The sequence below is a fragment of the Elephas maximus genome, chromosome 14 (assembly GCF_024166365.1).
Source record: "Elephas maximus indicus isolate mEleMax1 chromosome 14, mEleMax1 primary haplotype, whole genome shotgun sequence".
Taxonomy (NCBI): domain Eukaryota; kingdom Metazoa; phylum Chordata; class Mammalia; order Proboscidea; family Elephantidae; genus Elephas; species Elephas maximus.
In genome coordinates this window covers 13,972,873-13,994,012 of record NC_064832.1, presented here as the reverse complement: position 1 = coordinate 13,994,012, position 21,140 = coordinate 13,972,873, and the positions used below count along the sequence as shown (strand labels likewise).

Sequence of the window (21,140 nt, the reverse complement as noted above, 5' to 3'; positions counted from 1 at the left end):
GGAAGCAGTACAGCCAGAAGCCTCCCCCGTTCCATCTCTAGGCTCTCTCTCAGGCCCCTCATACTTGTGATGTGTCTCAGGGGTAGAATGAAGAGATTGCTCCGAGCGAACACATACAGAGAGGCCACAGATGCTGAGGAAGCGCGCCTTGCCTAGTGATATCCTAGCGTAAGTGGAAAAGAGGTACCTGCCTGCTGTCCCAGTGTGTCGAACGAGTTCACATCAGGGGTTGCCTACTGTGAAGTTATTCCTTGGGTGCCCTCGATTTTGTGGCCAAAGACGCAAGGGGCCGTTGTCTGTCCATGGGTAAAATGGAGGGTTCTGCGGAACTGGCCGCTTAGGCTGGACTTCTCCTATTGGCTCAGTGTTTGTGACTCGTCCCCGTCAGAAGTTCCGCCCAGCCTTCCGGTGGCTGTCACCATGGTGATTGGGAAAGAAGCCTTAGGCCCCACACTCAGCCTTCACCTGGCCCACCTGGCCCCTTGACCCTCATCTAGACTGCTGTGTGGATGAAAGAAAGGATGTCGGCCAGTGAGCAGGTGTCCTCATTTCCTTGGAAGGATTAGGCTCCTTGCCTGGGCAGAAGACAGCCAAGGTCAGCCTGAGCCTAGACACCTAGTGACCTGTGACACTGCAGCCAGTGATAGATGTTGATGTCCACGCTGAGGTATCCGCAGGTGGCGGATTCAGTGTGGTGGGAAGAGAAGTGGAAGTAGAGATGACACACTCACGAGGGCACGGGCCAAAGGTCAGGGAAAATAGCTGAGGTCGTGGAGCTCTAGCGGAGCCAGTAGAGGGCCCAGGCCTCCCTGCTGTACGAGGCAAAGAGGTGATCCATATGCCGTCATCCGTAGACTCTGGACGGCTGGGGCCCTGGATGCCCGGATTTCGGCCTTGTCTACCGAGAAGTGACGCACATGCAGGGTGCCACCGGAGGCTGTGGAGCAGCAGAGGGCAAAATCTTGAAAATGGGGGCTTCAGTTGACTTTGCCTGTGCTCTCCTTTGGCTGAGTGACATCGTGTGTTTCCTAGCAGGTGAAGACATTCGTGGAGAGAGGCGGTTTCCATGCGTCCAGGCAAAGTGTGTGCTGAGCTGATGAGTTGCTGGAGACCAGGGTGGACTCTTCAGACCCAGAATAGGCCTCTGGCAGGTATGTGTCAATGTTTTCTGCCCATGGCACTCAGCCGGTTATTTGCATAGAATGTTATCAGCGGAATTAGTAGTCTGGGGAGAGGCTGCCACTTGTCAGCGAGCTTCACCTGGCCAGGTCCCACGGTGATGTCAAGCTTCACCTGGCCAGGTCCCACGGTGATGTCAAGCTTCACCTGGCCAGGTCCGATGGTGACATAGCTCCCCAGTCAATCACTACTCTCTAGACCTTCCAGATAGACTACCAGAACTTCTCTCCCCATGGGCAAGCAGTAGAGCCAGAGGCTTTGCCCCTTTGCTCTTTGGTCTCTAGGCCCTCTGTCAGGCACTCGAAGGTGTGAAGTGACAAGGGGGAGAAGGAAGAGATTTCAGAGAAGGAACACAAGCAGAGCGAGACAGAGAGAGGCAAGAGATGCTGAGTGGGGATGCCTTGCCTACTGATATCCTCAGGAAAGTGGGAAAGAGGTACCTGGCGTGCTTTGCCAGTGCCCTGAAGCAGTCCGCACCAGGGGCTCCCTTGTGCCTGTGTAGCCTTTCCCGGGGTGTGCTCAAATCCTGTGGCCACTAGGTGTCATAGGTCACAATGGAGGGCCCCGTGTCATCTGCCTGGCGGGCCGGATCTCTGCCATTGGCTCAGTCTTGTCACCAGGCCCATCCCAAGCTCCGCCCACTCTTGCGGTGGGGGGACTGTCTCTATGGTGATGGCAAAGAAGCCTTAGCCCCGCCCACCTGGCCTTCACTTCACCTACCTGGCCCTCTGACCCTCACTCAGACCTCTGTGTTGATAAAAATCAATATCCACCAGTGGCCAGGTGTCAGCATCTGGGATAAAGGATTCGGGACCTTGCCTGGGGCAGAAGGCAGCCTAGGTCAGCGGGTAGCTGGAAGTCTAGTGACTTGTGACACTGCTGCCAGTGACAAATGGTGACTCCCACACTCACATATCCCCTGGTGGCAGAATGCTAGTGATGGGTGGAGAAACATCGCTCCGGAGCACACGTTTAATGGGGCACCAGCCAAAGCAAAGGCCAGGGCCAGTAGTGGACGTCGTGGAGCTGAATGGCGAGCCAGTGAAGGGCCCAAGGATCCCTCTTGTATGTGGCGGACAGGTCATCCGTGTCCCCACGTCCATAAAGCATTGGACTGCTGGGTCCCAGGCTGCCAGGATTTCGGCCTTGCCTTCGGGGCCCGGCCACATAGGCAGCGTTGCACCGGAGGCGGGGACATGTAGACAGCATAAATTTGGAAACTGGCAGTGTTTCCTCGATTTCCCTGGCATCGGCCTTTTTGAGCGGCTTGCTTTTTTTCCTGGTAGGATAGGGCCCTGACGGAGAAAGGCAGGATTACGTGTGCAGGAAAGGTGTGTGTTGAGAGGGTGACGACGTTGAGACCACGTTGGGATCTTTAGTCCCAGGAAAGGCCCCTGGCGGGTGTGGGTCAATGTTCTCTACCCATCCCCCTTGGCGGGGGGAGGTTTTCACCATACAAAGCAGCAGCGCAATTATTCGTGGCCGGAGAGGTTGCATCTGCCCACAAGCTCCACCTGGCCAGGGTCCGCCCCTACTGTATTGCGCATGTCAGTCAACGGAAGCTAAGACCTTCCAGAGAGACTACCTGCTATTCTCTACCCACGGGGAAGCAGTACAGCCAGAAGCCTCCCCCGTTCCATCTCTAGGCTCTCTCTCAGGCCCCTCATACTTGTGATGTGTCTCAGGGGTAGAATGAAGAGATTCCTCCGAGCGAACACATACAGAGAGGCCACAGATGCTGAGGAAGGGTGCCTTGCCTAGTGATATCCTAGCGTAAGTGGAAAAGAGGTACCTGCCTGCTGTCCCAGTGTGTCGAACGTGTTCACATCAGGGGTTGCCTACTGTGAAGTTATTCCCTGGGTGCCCTCGATTTTGTGGCCAAAGACGCAAGGGGCCGTTGTCTGTCCATGGGTAAAATGGAGAGCTCTGCGGAACTGGCCGGTTAGGCTGGACCTCTCCTATTGGCTCAGTGTTTGTGACTCGTCCCCGTCAGAAGTTCCGCCCAGCCTTCCGGTGGCTGTCACCATGGTGATTGGGAAAGAAGCCTTAGGCCCCACACTCAGCCTTCACCTGGCCCACCTGGCCCCTTGACCCTCATCTAGACCGCTGTGTGGATGAAAGAAAGGATGTCGGCCAGTGAGCAGGTGTCCTCATTTCCTTGGAAGGATTAGGCTCCTTGCCTGGGCAGAAGACAGCCAAGGTCAGCCTGAGCCTAGACACCTAGTGAGCTGTGACACTGCAGCCAGTGATAGATGTTGATGTCCACGCTCAGGTATCCGCAGGTGGCGGATTCAGTGTGGTGGGAAGAGAAGTGGAAGTAGAGGTGACACACTCACGAGGGCACGGGCCAAAAGTCAGGGAAAATAGCTGAGGTCGTGGAGCTCTAGCGGAGCCAGTCTAGGGCCCAGGCCTCCCTGCTGTACGAGGCAAAGGGGTGATCCATATGCCGCCATCCGTAGACTCTGGACGGCTGGGGCCCTGGATGCCCGGATTTCGGCCTTGTCTACCGAGAAGTGACGCACATGCAGGGTGCCACCGGAGGCTGTGGAGCAGCAGAGGGCAAAATCTTGAAAATGGGGGCTTCAGTTGACTTTGCCTGTGCTCTCCTTTGGCTGAGTGACATCGTGTGTTTCCTAGCAGGTGAAGACATTCGTGGAGAGAGGCGGTTTCCATGCGTCCAGGCAAAGTGTGTGCTGAGCTGATGAGTTGCTGGAGACCAGGGTGGACTCTTCAGACCCAGAATAGGCGTCTGGCAGGTATGTGTCAATGTTTTCTGCCCATGGCACTCAGCCGGCTATTTGCATAGAATGTTATCAGCGGAATTGGTAGTCTCCGGAGAGGCTGCCACTTGTCAGCGAGCTTCACCTGGCCAGGTCCGCCCGTGATGTAGCTCCCCAATCAATCACTACTCTCTAGACCTTCCAGATAGACTACCAGAACTTCTCTCCCCATGGGCAAGCAGTAGAGCCAGAGGCCTTCCCCCTTTGTTCTTTCGTCTGAAGGCCCTCTGTCAGGCACTCCAAGGTGTGAAGTGACAAGGGGGAGAAGGAAGAGATTTCAGAGAAGGAACACAAGCAGAGAGAGACAGAGAGAGGCAAGAGATGCTGAGTGGGGATGCCTTGCCTACTGATATCCTGAGGAAAGTGGGAAAGAGGTACCTGGCGTGCTCTGCCAATGCCCTGAAGCAGTCCGCACCAGGGGCTCCCTTGTGCCTGCGTAGCCTTTCCCGGGGTGTGCTCAAATCCTGTGGCCACTAGGGGTCATAGGTCACAATGGAGGGCCCTGTGTCATCTGCCTGGCGGGCCGGATCTCTGCCATTGGCTCAGTCTTGTCACCAGGCCCATCCCAAGCTCCGCCCACTCTTGTGGTGGGGGGACTGTCTCTATGGTGATGGCAAAGAAGCCTTAGCCCCGCCCACCTGGCCTTCACTTCACCTACCTGGCCCTCTGACCCTCACTCAGACCTCTGTGTTGATAAAAATCAATGTCCGCCAGTGCCCAGGTGTCAGCATCTGGGATAAAGGATTCGGGACCTTGCCTGGGGCAGAAGGCAGCCTAGGTCAGCGGGTAGCTGGAAGTCTAGTGACTTGTGACACTGCTGCCAGTGACAAATGGTGACTCCCACACTGACATATCCCCTGGTGGCAGAATGCTAGTTATGGGTGGAGAAACATCGCTCCGGAGCACACGTTTAATGGGGCACCAGCCAAAGCAAAGGCCAGGGCCAGTAGTGGACGTCGCGGAGCTGAATGGCGAGCCAGTGAAGTGCCCAGGGATCCCTCCTGTATGTGGCGAACGGGTCATCCGTGTCCCCACGTCCATCAACCATTGCACTGCTGGGGCCCAGGCTGCCAGGATTTCGGCCTTGCCTTCGGAGCCCGGCCACATAGGCAGCCTTGCACCAGAGGCGGGGACGTGTAGACAGCAAAAATTTGGAAACTGGCAGTGTTTCCTCGATTTCCCTGGCATCGGCCTTTTTGAGCGGCTTGCTTTTTTTCCTGGTAGGATAGGGCCCTGACGGAGAAAGGCAGGATTACGTGTGCAGGAAAGGTGTGTGTTGAGAGGGTGACGACGTTGAGACCACGTTGGGATCTTTAGTCCCAGGAAAGGCCCCTGGCGGGTGTGGGTCAATGTTCTCTACCCATCCCCCTTGGCGGGGGGAGGTTTGCACCATACAAAGCAGCAGCGCAATTATTCGTCGCCGGAGAGGTTGCATCTGCCCACAAGCTCCACCTGGCCAGGGTCCGCCCCTACTGTATTGCGCGTGTCAGTCAACAGAAGCTAAGACCTTCCAGAGAGACTACCTGCTATTCTGTCCCCACGGGGAAGCAGTACAGCCAGAAGCCTCCCCGTTCCATCTCTAGGCTCTCTCTCAGGCCCCTCATACTTGTGATGTGTCTCAGGGGTAGAATGAAGAGTTTCCTCTGAGTGAACACATACAGAGAGGCCACAGATGCTGAGGAAGGGCGCCTTGCCTAGTGATATCCTAGCGTAAGTGGAAAAGAGGTACCTGCCTGCTGTCCCAATGTGTCGAACGTGTTCACATCAGGGGTTGCCTACTGTGAAGTTATTCCCTGGGTGCCCTCGATTTGTGGCCAAAGACGCAAGGGGCCGTTGTCTGTCCATGGGTAAAATGGAGGGCTCTGTGGAACTGGCCGGTTAGGCTGGACCTCTCCTATTGGCTCAGTGTTTGTGACTCGTCCCCGTCAGAAGTTCCGCCCAGCCTTCCGGTGGCTGTCACCATGGTGATTGGGAAAGAAGCCTTAGGCCCCACACTCAGCCCTCACCTGGCCTCCCTGGCCTCTTTACCCTCATCTAGACCGCTGTGTGGATGAAAGAAAGGATGTCGGCCAGTGAGCACGTGTCCTCATTTCCTTGGAAGGATTAGGCTCCTTGCCTGGGCAGAAGACAGCCAAGGTCAGCCTGAGCCTAGACACCTAGTGAGCTGTGACACTGCAGCCAGTGATAGATGTTGATGTCCACGCTCAGGTATCCGCAGGTGGCGGATTCAGTGTGGTGGGAAGAGAAGTGGAAGTAGAGATGACACACTCACGAGGGCACGGGCCAAAGGTCAGGGAAAACAGCTGAGGTCGTGGAGCTCTAGCGGAGCCAGTCTAGGGCCCAGGCCTCCCTGCTGTACGAGGCAAAGAGGTGATCCATATGCCGCCATCCGTAGACTGTGGACGGCTGGGCCCTGGATGCCCGGATTTCGTCCTTGTCTACCGAGAAGTGACGCACATGCAGTGTGCCCCCGGAGGCTGTGGAGCAGCAGAGGGCAAAATCTTGAAAATGGGGGCTTCAGTTGACTTTGCCTGTGCTCTCCTTTGGCTGAGTGACATCGTGTGTTTCCTAGCAGGTGAAGACATTCGTGGAGAGAGGCGGTTTCCATGCGTGCAGGCAAAGTGTGTGCTGAGATGATGAGTTGCTGGAGACCAGGGTGGACTCTTCAGACCCAGAATAGGCCTCTGGCAGGTATGTGTCAAAGTTTTCTGCCCATGGCACTCAGCCGGTTATTTGCATACAATGTTATGAGCGGAATTAGTAGTCTCCGGAGAGGCTGCCACTGGTCAGCGAGCTTCACCTGGCCAGGTCCGCCCGTGATGTAGCTCCCCAATCAATCACTACTCTCTAGACCTTCCAGATAGACTACCAGAACTTCTCTCCCCATGGGCAAGCAGTAGAGCCAGAGGCCTTCCCCCTTTGTTCTTTCGTCTCAAGGCCCTCTGTCAGGCACTCCAAGGTGTGAAGTGACAAGGGGGAGAAGGAAGAGATTTCAGAGAAGGAACACAAGCAGAGAGAGACAGAGAGAGGCAAGAGATGCTGAGTGGGGATGCCTTGCCTACTGATATCCTGAGGAAAGTGGGAAAGAGGTACCTGGCGTGCTCTGCCAATGCCCTGAAGCAGTCCGCACCAGGGGCTCCCTTGTGCCTGCGTAGCCTTTCCCGGGGTGTGCTCAGATCCTGTGGCCACTAGGGGTCATAGGTCACAATGGAGGGCCCTGTGTCATCTGCCTGGCGGGCCGGATCTCTGCCATTGGCTCAGTCTTGTCACCAGGCCCATCCCAAGCTCCGCCCACTCTTGTGGTGGGGGGACTGTCTCTATGGTGATGGCAAAGAAGCCTTAGCCCCGCCCACCTGGCCTTCACTTCACCTACCTGGCCCTCTGACCCTCACTCAGACCTCTGTGTTGATAAAAATCAATGTCCGCCAGTGCCCAGGTGTCAGCATCTGGGATAAAGGATTCGGGACCTTGCCTGGGGCAGAAGGCAGCCTAGGTCAGCGGGTAGCTGGAAGTCTAGTGACTTGTGACACTGCTGCCAGTGACAAATGGTGACTCCCACACTGACATATCCCCTGGTGGCAGAATGCTAGTGATGGGTGGAGAAACATCGCTCCGGAGCACACGTTTAATGGGGCACCAGCCAAAGCAAAGGCCAGGGCCAGTAGTGGATGTCGCGGAGCTGAATGGCGAGCCAGTGAAGTGCCCAGGGATCCCTCCTGTATGTGGCGAACGGGTCATCCGTGTCCCCACGTCCATCAACCATTGCACTGCTGGGGCCCAGGCTGCCAGGATTTCGGCCTTGCCTTCGGAGCCCGGCCACATAGGCAGCCTTGCACCAGAGGCGGGGACGTGTAGACAGCAAAAATTTGGAAACTGGCAGTGTTTCCTCGATTTCCCTGGCATCGGCCTTTTTGAGCGGCTTGCTTTTTTTCCTGGTAGGATAGGGCCCTGACGGAGAAAGGCAGGATTACGTGTGCAGGAAAGGTGTGTGTTGAGAGGGTGACGACGTTGAGACCACGTTGGGATCTTTAGTCCCAGGAAAGGCCCCTGGCGGGTGTGGGTCAATGTTCTCTACCCATCCCCCTTGGCGGGGGGAGGTTTGCACCATACAAAGCAGCAGCGCAATTATTCGTCGCCGGAGAGGTTGCATCTGCCCACAAGCTCCACCTGGCCAGGGTCCGCCCCTACTGTATTGCGCGTGTCAGTCAACAGAAGCTAAGACCTTCCAGAGAGACTACCTGCTATTCTGTCCCCACGGGGAAGCAGTACAGCCAGAAGCCTCCCCCGTTCCATCTCTAGGCTCTCTCTCAGGCCCCTCATACTTGTGATGTGTCTCAGGGGTAGAATGAAGAGTTTCCTCTGAGTGAACACATACAGAGAGGCCACAGATGCTGAGGAAGGGCGCCTTGCCTAGTGATATCCTAGCGTAAGTGGAAAAGAGGTACCTGCCTGCTGTCCCAGTGTGTCGAACGTGTTCACATCAGGGGTTGCCTACTGTGAAGTTATTCCCTGGGTGCCCTCGATTTGTGGCCAAAGACGCAAGGGGCCGTTGTCTGTCCATGGGTAAAATGTAGGGCTCTGTGGAACAGGCCGGTTAGGCTGGACCTCTCCTATTGGCTCAGTGTTTGTGACTCGTCCCCGTCAGAAGTTCCGCCCAGCCTTCCGGTGGCTGTCACCATGGTGATTGGGAAAGAAGCCTTAGGCCCCACACTCAGCCCTCACCTGGCCTCCCTGGCCTCTTTACCCTCATCTAGACCGCTGTGTGGATGAAAGAAAGGATGTCGGCCAGTGAGCACGTGTCCTCATTTCCTTGGAAGGATTAGGCTCCTTGCCTGGGCAGAAGACAGCCAAGGTCAGCCTGAGCCTAGACACCTAGTGAGCTGTGACACTGCAGCCAGTGATAGATGTTGATGTCCACGCTCAGGTATCCGCAGGTGGCGGATTCAGTGCGGTGGGAAGAGAAGTGGAAGTAGAGATGACACACTCACGAGGGCACGGGCCAAAGGTCAGGGAAAACAGCTGAGGTCGTGGAGCTCTAGCGGAGCCAGTCTAGGGCCCAGGCCTCCCTGCTGTACGAGGCAAAGAGGTGATCCATATGCCGCCGTCCGTAGACTGTGGACGGCTGGGCCCTGGATGCCCGGATTTCGTCCTTGTCTACCGAGAAGTGACGCACATGCAGTGTGCCCCCGGAGGCTGTGGAGCAGCAGAGGGCAAAATCTTGAAAATGGGGGCTTCAGTTGACTTTGCCTGTGCTCTCCTTTGGCTGAGTGACATCGTGTGTTTCCTAGCAGGTGAAGACATTCGTGGAGAGAGGCGGTTTCCATGCGTGCAGGCAAAGTGTGTGCTGAGATGATGAGTTGCTGGAGACCAGGGTGGACTCTTCAGACCCAGAATAGGCCTCTGGCAGGTATGTGTCAAAGTTTTCTGCCCATGGCACTCAGCCGGTTATTTGCATACAATGTTATGAGCGGAATTAGTAGTCTCCGGAGAGGCTGCCACTGGTCAGCGAGCTTCACCTGGCCAGGTCCGCCCGTGATGTAGCTCCCCAATCAATCACTACTCTCTAGACCTTCCAGATAGACTACCAGAACTTCTCTCCCCATGGGCAAGCAGTAGAGCCAGAGGCCTTCCCCCTTTGTTCTTTCGTCTGAAGGCCCTCTGTCAGGCACTCCAAGGTGTGAAGTGACAAGGGGGAGAAGGAAGAGATTTCAGAGAAGGAACACAAGCAGAGAGAGACAGAGAGAGGCAAGAGATGCTGAGTGGGGATGCCTTGCCTACTGATATCCTGAGGAAAGTGGGAAAGAGGTACCTGGCGTGCTCTGCCAATGCCCTGAAGCAGTCCGCACCAGGGGCTCCCTTGTGCCTGCGTAGCCTTTCCCGGGGTGTGCTCAGATCCTGTGGCCACTAGGGGTCATAGGTCACAATGGAGGGCCCTGTGTCATCTGCCTGGCGGGCCGGATCTCTGCCATTGGCTCAGTCTTGTCACCAGGCCCATCCCAAGCTCCGCCCACTCTTGTGGTGGGGGGACTGTCTCTATGGTGATGGCAAAGAAGCCTTAGCCCCGCCCACCTGGCCTTCACTTCACCTACCTGGCCCTCTGACCCTCACTCAGACCTCTGTGTTGATAAAAATCAATGTCCGCCAGTGCCCAGGTGTCAGCATCTGGGATAAAGGATTCGGGACCTTGCCTGGGGCAGAAGGCAGCCTAGGTCAGCGGGTAGCTGGAAGTCTAGTGACTTGTGACACTGCTGCCAGTGACAAATGGTGACTCCCACACTGACATATCCCCTGGTGGCAGAATGCTAGTGATGGGTGGAGAAACATCGCTCCGGAGCACACGTTTAATGGGGCACCAGCCAAAGCAAAGGCCAGGGCCAGTAGTGGACGTCGCGGAGCTGAATGGCGAGCCAGTGAAGTGCCCAGGGATCCCTCCTGTATGTGGCGAACGGGTCATCCGTGTCCCCACGTCCATCAACCATTGCACTGCTGGGGCCCAGGCTGCCAGGATTTCGGCCTTGCCTTCGGAGCCCGGCCACATAGGCAGCCTTGCACCAGAGGCGGGGACGTGTAGACAGCAAAAATTTGGAAACTGGCAGTGTTTCCTCGATTTCCCTGGCATCGGCCTTTTTGAGCGGCTTGCTTTTTTTCCTGGTAGGATAGGGCCCTGACGGAGAAAGGCAGGATTACGTGTGCAGGAAAGGTGTGTGTTGAGAGGGTGACGACGTTGAGACCACGTTGGGATCTTTAGTCCCAGGAAAGGCCCCTGGCGGGTGTGGGTCAATGTTCTCTACCCATCCCCCTTGGCGGGGGGAGGTTTGCACCATACAAAGCAGCAGCGCAATTATTCGTCGCCGGAGAGGTTGCATCTGCCCACAAGCTCCACCTGGCCAGGGTCCGCCCCTACTGTATTGCGCGTGTCAGTCAACAGAAGCTAAGACCTTCCAGAGAGACTACCTGCTATTCTGTCCCCACGGGGAAGCAGTACAGCCAGAAGCCTCCCCCGTTCCATCTCTAGGCTCTCTCTCAGGCCCCTCATACTTGTGATGTGTCTCAGGGGTAGAATGAAGAGTTTCCTCTGAGTGAACACATACAGAGAGGCCACAGATGCTGAGGAAGGGCGCCTTGCCTAGTGATATCCTAGCGTAAGTGGAAAAGAGGTACCTGCCTGCTGTCCCAATGTGTCGAACGTGTTCACATCAGGGGTTGCCTACTGTGAAGTTATTCCCTGGGTGCCCTCGATTTGTGGCCAAAGACGCAAGGGGCCGTTGTCTGTCCATGGGTAAAATGGAGGGCTCTGTGGAACTGGCCGGTTAGGCTGGACCTCTCCTATTGGCTCAGTGTTTGTGACTCGTCCCCGTCAGAAGTTCCGCCCAGCCTTCCGGTGGCTGTCACCATGGTGATTGGGAAAGAAGCCTTAGGCCCCACACTCAGCCCTCACCTGGCCTCCCTGGCCTCTTTACCCTCATCTAGACCGCTGTGTGGATGAAAGAAAGGATGTCGGCCAGTGAGCACGTGTCCTCATTTCCTTGGAAGGATTAGGCTCCTTGCCTGGGCAGAAGACAGCCAAGGTCAGCCTGAGCCTAGACACCTAGTGAGCTGTGACACTGCAGCCAGTGATAGATGTTGATGTCCACGCTCAGGTATCCGCAGGTGGCGGATTCAGTGTGGTGGGAAGAGAAGTGGAAGTAGAGATGACACACTCACGAGGGCACGGGCCAAAGGTCAGGGAAAACAGCTGAGGTCGTGGAGCTCTAGCGGAGCCAGTCTAGGGCCCAGGCCTCCCTGCTGTACGAGGCAAAGAGGTGATCCATATGCCGCCATCCGTAGACTCTGGACGGCTGGGGCCCTGGATGCCCGGATTTCGGCCTTGTCTACCGAGAAGTGACGCACATGCAGTGTGCCACCGGAGGCTGTGGAGCAGCAGAGGGCAAAATCTTGAAAATGGGGGCTTCAGTTGACTTTGCCTGTGCTCTCCTTTGGCTGAGTGACATCGTGTGTTTCCTAGCAGGTGAAGACATTCGTGGAGAGACGCAGTTTCCATGCGTGCAGGCAAAGTGTGTGCTGAGATGATGAGTTGCTGGAGACCAGGGTGGACTCTTCAGACCCAGAATAGGCCTCTGGCAGGTATGTGTCAATGTTTTCTGCCCATGGCACTCAGCCGGTTATTTGCATAGAATGTTATCAGCAGAATTAGTAGTCTCCGGAGAGGCTGCCACTTGTCAGCGAGCTTCACCTGGCCAGGTCCGCCCGTGATGTAGCTCCCCAATCAATCACTGCTCTCTAGACGTTCCAGATAGACTACCAGAACTTCTCTCCCCATGGGCAAGCAGTAGAGCCAGAGGCCTTCCCCCTTTGTTCTTTCGTCTCAAGGCCCTCTGTCAGGCACTCCAAGGTGTGAAGTGACAAGGGGGAGAAGGAAGAGATTTCAGAGAAGGAACACAAGCAGAGAGAGACAGAGAGAGGCAAGAGATGCTGAGTGGGGATGCCTTGCCTACTGATATCCTGAGGAAAGTGGGAAAGAGGTACCTGGCGTGCTCTGCCAATGCCCTGAAGCAGTCCGCACCAGGGGCTCCCTTGTGCCTGCGTAGCCTTTCCCGGGGTGTGCTCAAATCCTGTGGCCGCTAGGGGTCATAGGTCACAATGGAGGGCCCTGTGTCATCTGCCTGGCGGGCCGGATCTCTGCCATTGGCTCAGTCTTGTCACCAGGCCCATCCCAAGCTCCGCCCACTCTTGCGGTGGGGGGACTGTCTCTATGGTGATGGCAAAGAAGCCTTAGCCCCGCCCACCTGGCCTTCACTTCACCTACCTGGCCCTCTGACCCTCACTCAGACCTCTGTGTTGATAAAAATCAATGTCCGCCAGTGCCCAGGTGTCAGCATCTGGGATAAAGGATTCGGGACCTTGCCTGGGGCAGAAGGCAGCCTAGGTCAGCGGGTAGCTGGAAGTCTAGTGGCTTGTGACACTGCTGCCAGTGACAAATGGTGACTCCCACACTGACATATCCCCTGGTGGCAGAATGCTAGTGATGGGTGGAGAAACATCGCTCCGGAGCACACGTTTAATGGGGCACGAGCCAAAGCAAAGGCCAGGGCCAGTAGTGGACGTCGTGGAGCTGAATGGCGAGCCAGTGAAGGGCCCAAGGATCCCTCCTGTATGTGGCGAACGGGTCATCCGTGTCCCCACGTCCATCAACCATTGCACTGCTGGGGCCCAGGCTGCCAGGATTTCGGCCTTGCCTTCGGAGCCCGGCCACATAGGCAGCCTTGCACCGGAGGCGGGGACGTGTAGACAGCAAAAATTTGGAAACTGGCAGTGTTTCCTCGATTTCCCTGGCATCGGCCTTTTTGAGCAGCTTGCTTTTTTTCCTGGTAGGATAGGGCCCTGACGGAGAAAGGCAGGATTACGTGTGCAGGAAAGGTGTGTGTTGAGAGGGTGACGACGTTGAGACCACGTTGGGATCTTTAGTCCAGGAAAGGCCCCTGGCGGGTGTGGGTCAATGTTCTGTACCCATCCCCCTTGGCGGGGGGAGGTTTTCACCATACAAAGCAGCAGCGCAATTATTCGTCGCCGGAGAGGTTGCATCTGCCCACAAGCTCCACCTGGTCAGGGTCCGCCCCTACTGTATTGCGCGTGTCAGTCAACAGAAGCTAAGACCTTCCAGAGAGACTACCTGCTATTCTGTCCCCACGGGGAAGCAGTACAGCCAGAAGCCTCCCCCGTTCCATCTCTAGGCTCTCTCTCAGGCCCCTCATACTTGTGATGTGTCTCAGGGGTAGAATGAAGAGTTTCCTCTGAGTGAACACATACAGAGAGGCCACAGATGCTGAGGAAGGGCGCCTTGCCTAGTGATATCCCAGCATAAGTGGAAAAGAGGTACCTGCCTGCTGTCCCAGTGTGTCGAACGTGTTCACATCCGGGGTTGCCTACTGTGAAGTTATTCCCTGGGTGCCCTCGATTTTGTGGCCAAAGACGCAAGGGGCCGTTGTCTGTCCATGGGTAAAATGGAGGGCTCTGCGGAACTGGCCGGTTAGGCTGGACCTCTCCTATTGGCTGAGTGTTTGTGACTCGTCCCCGTCAGAAGTTCCGCCCAGCCTTCCGGTGGCTGTCACCATGGTGATTGGGAAAGAAGCCTTAGGCCCCACACTCAGCCCTCACCTGGCCTCCCTGGCCTCTTTACCCTCATCTAGACCGCTGTGTGGATGAAAGAAAGGATGTCGGCCAGTGAGCACGTGTCCTGATTTCCTTGGAAGGATTAGGCTCCTTGCCTGGGCAGAAGACAGCCAAGGTCAGCCTGAGCCTAGACACCTAGTGAGCTGTGACACTGCAGCCAGTGATAGATGTTGATGTCCACGCTCAGGTATCCGCAGGTGGCGGATTCAGTGTGGTGGGAAGAGAAGTGGAAGTAGAGATGACACACTCACGAGGGCACGGGCCAAAGGTCAGGGAAAATAGCTGAGGTCGTGGAGCTCTAGCGGAGCCAGTCTAGGGCCCAGGCCTCCCTGCTGTACGAGGCAAAGAGGTGATCCATATGCCGCCATCCGTAGACTGTGGACGGCTGGGGCCCTGGATGCCCGGATTTCGTCCTTGTCTACCGAGAAGTGACGCACATGCAGTGTGCCACCGGAGGCTGTGGAGCAGCAGAGGGCAAAGTCTTGAAAATGGGGGCTTCAGTTGACTTTGCCTGTGTTCTCCTTTGGCTGAGTGACATCGTGTGCTTCCTAGCAGGTGAAGACATTCATGGAGAGAGGCGGTTCCCACGCGTGCAGGCAAAGTGTGTGCTGAGATGATGAGTTGCTGGAGACCAGGGTGGACTCTTCAGACCCAGAATAGGCCTCTGGCAGGTATGTGTCAATGTTTTCTGCCCATGGCACTCAGCCGGTTATTTGCATAGAATGTTATCAGCGGAATTAGTAGTCTCCGGAGAGGCTGCCACTTGTCAGCGAGCTTCACCTGGCCAGGTCCGCCCGTGATGTAGCTCCCCAATCAATCACTGCTCTCTAGACGTTCCAGATAGACTACCAGAACTTCTCTCCCCATGGGCAAGCAGTAGAGCCAGAGGCCTTCCCCCTTTGTTCTTTCGTGTGAAGGCCCTCTGTCAGGCACTCCAAGGTGTGAAGTGACAAGGGGGAGAAGGAAGAGATTTCAGAGAAGGAACACAAGCAGAGAGAGACAGAGAGAGGCAAGAGATGCTGAGTGGGGATGCCTTGCCTACTGATATCCTGAGGAAAGTGGGAAAGAGGTACCTGGCGTGCTCTGCCAATGCCCTGAAGCAGTCCGCACCAGGGGCTCCCTTGTGCCTGCGTAGGCTTTCCCGGGGTGTGCTCAAATCCTGTGGCCGCTAGGGGTCATAGGTCACAATGGAGGGCCCTGTGTCATCTGCCTGGCGGGCCGGATCTCTGCCATTGGCTCAGTCTTGTCACCAGGCCCATCCCAAGCTCCGCCCACTCTTGCGGTGGGGGGACTGTCTCTATGGTGATGGCAAAGAAGCCTTAGCCCCGCCCACCTGGCCTTCACTTCACCTACCTGGCCCTCTGACCCTCACTCAGACCTCTGTGTTGATAAAAATCAATGTCCGCCAGTGCCCAGGTGTCAGCATCTGGGATAAAGGATTCGGGACCTTGCCTGGGGCAGAAGGCAGCCTAGGTCAGCGGGTAGCTGGAAGTCTAGTGACTTGTGACACTGCTGCCAGTGACAAATGGTGACTCGCACACTGACATATCCCCTGGTGGCAGAATGCTAGTGATGGGTGGAGAAACATCGCTCCGGAGCACACGTTTAATGGGGCACCAGCCACAGCAAAGGCCAGGGCCAGTAGTGGACGTCGTGGAGCTGAATGGCGAGCCAGTGAAGGGCCCAAGGATCCCTCGTGTATGTGGCGAACGGGTCATCCGTGTCCCCACGTCCATCAACCATTGCACTGCTGGGGCCCAGGCTGCCAGGATTTTGGCCTTGCCTTCGGAGCCCGGCCACATAGGCAGCCTTGCACCGGAGGCGGGGACGTGTAGACAGCAAAAATTTGGAAACTGGCAGTGTTTCCTCGATTTCCCTGGCATCGGCCTTTTTGAGCGGCTTGCTTTTTTTCCTGGTAGGATAGGGCCCTGACGGAGAAAGGCAGGATTACGTGTGCAGGAAAGGTGTGTGTTGAGAGGGTGACGACGTTGAGACCACGTTGGGATCTTTAGTCCCAGGAAAGGCCCCTGGCGGGTGTGGGTCAATGTTCTCTACCCATCCCCCTTGGCGGGGGGAGGTTTTCACCATACAAAGCAGCAGCGCAATTATTCGTCGCCGGAGAGGTTGCATCTGCCCACAAGCTCCACCTGGCCAGGGTCCGCCCCTACTGTATTGCGCGTGTCAGTCAACAGAAGCTAAGACCTTCCAGAGAGACTACCTGCTATTCTGTCCCCACGGGGAAGCAGTACAGCCAGAAGCCTCCCCCGTTCCATCTCTAGGCTCTCTCTCAGGCCCCTCATACTTGTGATGTGTCTCAGGGGTAGAATGAAGAGTTTCCTCTGAGTGAACACATACAGAGAGGCCACAGATGCTGAGGAAGGGCGCCTTGCCTAGTGATATCCCAGCATAAGTGGAAAAGAGGTACCTGCCTGCTGTCCCAGTGTGTCGAACGTGTTCACATCCGGGGTTGCCTACTGTGAAGTTATTCCCTGGGTGCCCTCGATTTTGTGGCCAAAGACGCAAGGGGCCGTTGTCTGTCCATGGGTAAAATGGAGGGCTCTGCGGAACTGGCCGGTTAGGCTGGAGCTCTCCTATTGGCTCAGTGTTTGTGACTCGTCCCCGTCAGAAGTTCCGCCCAGCCTTCCGGTGGCTGTCACCATGGTGATTGGGAAAGAAGCCTTAGGCCCCACACTCAGCCCTCACCTGGCCTCCCTGGCCTCTTTACCCTCATCTAGACCGCTGTGTGGATGAAAGAAAGGATGTCGGCCAGTGAGCACGTGTCCTGATTTCCTTGGAAGGATTAGGCTCCTTGCCTGGGCAGAAGACAGCCAAGGTCAGCCTGAGCCTAGACACCTAGTGAGCTGTGACACTGCAGCCAGTGATAGATGTTGATGTCCACGCTCAGGTATCCGCAGGTGGCGGATTCAGTGTGGTGGGAAGAGAAGTGGAAGTAGAGATGACACACTCACGAGGGCACGGGCCAAAGGTCAGGGAAAATAGCTGAGGTCGTGGAGCTCTAGCGGAGCCAGTCTAGGGCCCAGGCCTCCCTGCTGTACGAGGCAAAGAGGTGATCCATATGCCGCCATCCGTAGACTGTGGACGGCTGGGGCCCTGGATGCCCGGATTTCGTCCTTGTCTACCGAGAAGTGACGCACATGCAGTGTGCCACCGGAGGCTGTGGAGCAGCAGAGGGCAAAGTCTTGAAAATGGGGGCTTCAGTTGACTTTGCCTGTGCTCTCCTTTGGCTGAGTGACATCGTGTGCTTCCTAGCAGGTGAAGACATTCGTGGAGAGAGGCGGTTTCCACGCGTGCAGGCAAAGTGTGTGCTGAGATGATGAGTTGCTGGAGACCAGGGTGGACTCTTCAGACCCAGAATAGGCCTCTGGCAGGTATGTGTCAATGTTTTCTGCCCATGGCACTCAGCCGGTTATTTGCATAGAATGTTATCAGCGGAATTAGTAGTCTCCGGAGAGGCTGCCACTTGTCAGCGAGCTTCACCTGGCCAGGTCCGCCCGTGATGTAGCTCCCCAATCAATCACTGCTCTCTAGACGTTCCAGATAGACTACCAGAACTTCTCTCCCCATGGGCAAGCAGTAGAGCCAGAGGCCTTCCCCCTTTGTTCTTTCGTGTGAAGGCCCTCTGTCAGGCACTCCAAGGTGTGAAGTGACAAGGGGGAGAAGGAAGAGATTTCAGAGAAGGAACACAAGCAGAGAGAGACAGAGAGAGGCAAGAGATGCTGAGTGGGGATGCCTTGCCTACTGATATCCTGAGGAAAGTGGGAAAGAGGTACCTGGCGTGCTCTGCCAATGCCCTGAAGCAGTCCGCACCAGGGGCTCCCTTGTGCCTGCGTAGGCTTTCCCGGGGTGTGCTCAAATCCTGTGGCCGCTAGGGGTCATAGGTCACAATGGAGGGCCCTGTGTCATCTGCCTGGCGGGCCGGATCTCTGCCATTGGCTCAGTCTTGTCACCAGGCCCATCCCAAGCTCCGCCCACTCTTGCGGTGGGGGGACTGTCTCTATGGTGATGGCAAAGAAGCCTTAGCCCCGCCCACCTGGCCTTCACTTCACCTACCTGGCCCTCTGACCCTCACTCAGACCTCTGTGTTGATAAAAATCAATGTCCGCCAGTGCCCAGGTGTCAGCATCTGGGATAAAGGATTCGGGACCTTGCCTGGGGCAGAAGGCAGCCTAGGTCAGCGGGTAGCTGGAAGTCTAGTGACTTGTGACACTGCTGCCAGTGACAAATGGTGACTCGCACACTGACATATCCCCTGGTGGCAGAATGCTAGTGATGGGTGGAGAAACATCGCTCCGGAGCACACGTTTAATGGGGCACCAGCCACAGCAAAGGCCAGGGCCAGTAGTGGACGTCGTGGAGCTGAATGGCGAGCCAGTGAAGGGCCCAAGGATCCCTCGTGTATGTGGCGAACGGGTCATCCGTGTCCCCACGTCCATCAACCATTGCACTGCTGGGGCCCAGGCTGCCAGGATTTTGGCCTTGCCTTCGGAGCCCGGCCACATAGGCAGCCTTGCACCGGAGGCGGGGACGTGTAGACAGCAAAAATTTGGAAACTGGCAGTGTTTCCTCGATTTCCCTGGCATCGGCCTTTTTGAGCGGCTTGCTTTTTTTCCTGGTAGGATAGGGCCCTGACGGAGAAAGGCAGGATTACGTGTGCAGGAAAGGTGTGTGTTGAGAGGGTGACGACGTTGAGACCACGTTGGGATCTTTAGTCCCAGGAAAGGCCCCTGGCGGGTGTGGGTCAATGTTCTCTACCCATCCCCCTTGGCGGGGGGAGGTTTTCACCATACAAAGCAGCAGCGCAATTATTCGTCGCCGGAGAGGTTGCATCTGCCCACAAGCTCCACCTGGCCAGGGTCCGCCCCTACTGTATTGCGCGTGTCAGTCAACAGAAGCTAAGACCTTCCAGAGAGACTACCTGCTATTCTGTCCCCACGGGGAAGCAGTACAGCCAGAAGCCTCCCCCGTTCCATCTCTAGGCTCTCTCTCAGGCCCCTCATACTTGTGATGTGTCTCAGGGGTAGAATGAAGAGTTTCCTCTGAGTGAACACATACAGAGAGGCCACAGATGCTGAGGAAGGGCGCCTTGCCTAGTGATATCCCAGCATAAGTGGAAAAGAGGTACCTGCCTGCTGTCCCAGTGTGTCGAACGTGTTCACATCCGGGGTTGCCTACTGTGAAGTTATTCCCTGGGTGCCCTCGATTTTGTGGCCAAAGACGCAAGGGGCCGTTGTCTGTCCATGGGTAAAATGGAGGGCTCTGCGGAACTGGCCGGTTAGGCTGGAGCTCTCCTATTGGCTCAGTGTTTGTGACTCGTCCCCGTCAGAAGTTCCGCCCAGCCTTCCGGTGGCTGTCACCATGGTGATTGGGAAAGAAGCCTTAGGCCCCACACTCAGCCCTCACCTGGCCTCCCTGGCCTCTTTACCCTCATCTAGACCGCTGTGTGGATGAAAGAAAGGATGTCGGCCAGTGAGCACGTGTCCTCATTTCCTTGGAAGGATTAGGCTCCTTGCCTGGGCAGAAGACAGCCAAGGTCAGCCTGAGCCTAGACACCTAGTGAGCTGTGACACTGCAGCCAGTGATAGATGTTGATGTCCACGCTCAGGTATCCGCAGGTGGCGGATTCAGTGTGGTGGGAAGAGAAGTGGAAGTAGAGATGACACACTCACGAGGGCACGGGCCAAAGGTCAGGGAAAATAGCTGAGGTCGTGGAGCTCTAGCGGAGCCAGTCTAGGGCCCAGGCCTCCCTGCTGTACGAGGCAAAGAGGTGATCCATATGCCGCCATCCGTAGACTCTGGACGGCTGGGGCCCTGGATGCCCGGATTTCGTCCTTGTCTACCGAGAAGTGACGCACATGCAGTGTGCCACCGGAGGCTGTGGAGCAGCAGAGGGCAAAGTCTTGAAAATGGGGGCTTCAGTTGACTTTGCCTGTGCTCTCCTTTGGCTGAGTGACATCGTGTGCTTCCTAGCAGGTGAAGACATTCGTGGAGAGAGGCGGTTTCCACGCGTGCAGGCAAAGTGTGTGCTGAGATGATGAGTTGCTGGAGACCAGGGTGGACTCTTCAGACCCAGAATAGGCCTCTGGCAGGTATGTGTCAATGTTTTCTGCCCATGGCACTCAGCCGGTTATTTGCATAGAATGTTATCAGCGGAATTAGTAGTCTCCGGAGAGGCTGCCACTTGTCAGCGAGCTTCACCTGGCCAGGTCCGCCCGTGATGTAGCTCCCCAATCAATCACTGCTCTCTAGACGTTCCAGATAGACTACCAGAACTTCTCTCCCCATGGGCAAGCAGTAGAGCCAGAGGCCTTCCCCCTTTGTTCTTTCGTGTGAAGGCCCTCTGTCAGGCACTCCAAGGTGTGAAGTGACAAGGGGGAGAAGGAAGAGATTTCAGAGAAGGAACACAAGCAGAGAGAGACAGAGAGAGGCAAGAGATGCTGAGTGGGGATGCCTTGCCTACTGATATCCTGAGGAAAGTGGGAAAGAGGTACCTGGCGTGCTCTGCCAATGCCCTGAAGCAGTCCGCACCAGGGGCTCCCTTGTGCCTGCGTAGCCTTTCCCGGGGTGTGCTCAAATCCTGTGGCCGCTAGGGGTCATAGGTCACAATGGAGGGCCCTGTGTCATCTGCCTGGCGGGCCGGATCTCTGCCATTGGCTCAGTCTTGTCACCAGGCCCATCCCAAGCTCCGCCCACTCTTGCGGTGGGGGGACTGTCTCTATGGTGATGGCAAAGAAGCCTTAGCCCCGCCCACCTGGCCTTCACTTCACCTACCTGGCCCTCTGACCCTCAGACCTCTGTGTTGATAAAAATCAATGTCCGCCAGTGCCCAGGTGTCAGCATCTGGGATAAAGGATTCGGGACCTTGCCTGGGGCAGAAGGCAGCCTAGGTCAGCGGGTAGCTGGAAGTCTAGTGACTTGTGACACTGCTGCCAGTGACAAATGGTGACTCGCACACTGACATATCCCCTGGTGGCAGAATGCTAGTGATGGGTG

General features: G+C 56.4%; 1 long non-coding RNA gene across 5 annotated transcripts in view; it reads left to right on the top strand.

The window, feature by feature from the left end:
• LOC126058214 (uncharacterized) overlaps window positions 1-12,078 on the top strand; it is a 68,733-nt gene extending 56,655 nt beyond the window's left edge. The window contains exon 3 of one of the 5 annotated variants that reach the window (XR_007513138.1): window positions 11,968-12,078. This is a non-coding gene — a long non-coding RNA (uncharacterized LOC126058214). Of the gene's footprint in view, window positions 1-6,531; window positions 6,706-9,247; window positions 9,426-11,967 lie in introns of those variants that run through there. The other 4 variants (XR_007513139.1, XR_007513136.1, XR_007513140.1 and 1 more) reach the window with 4 other exon arrangements.
• The last annotated feature ends 9,062 nt before the right edge of the window (window positions 12,079-21,140 follow it).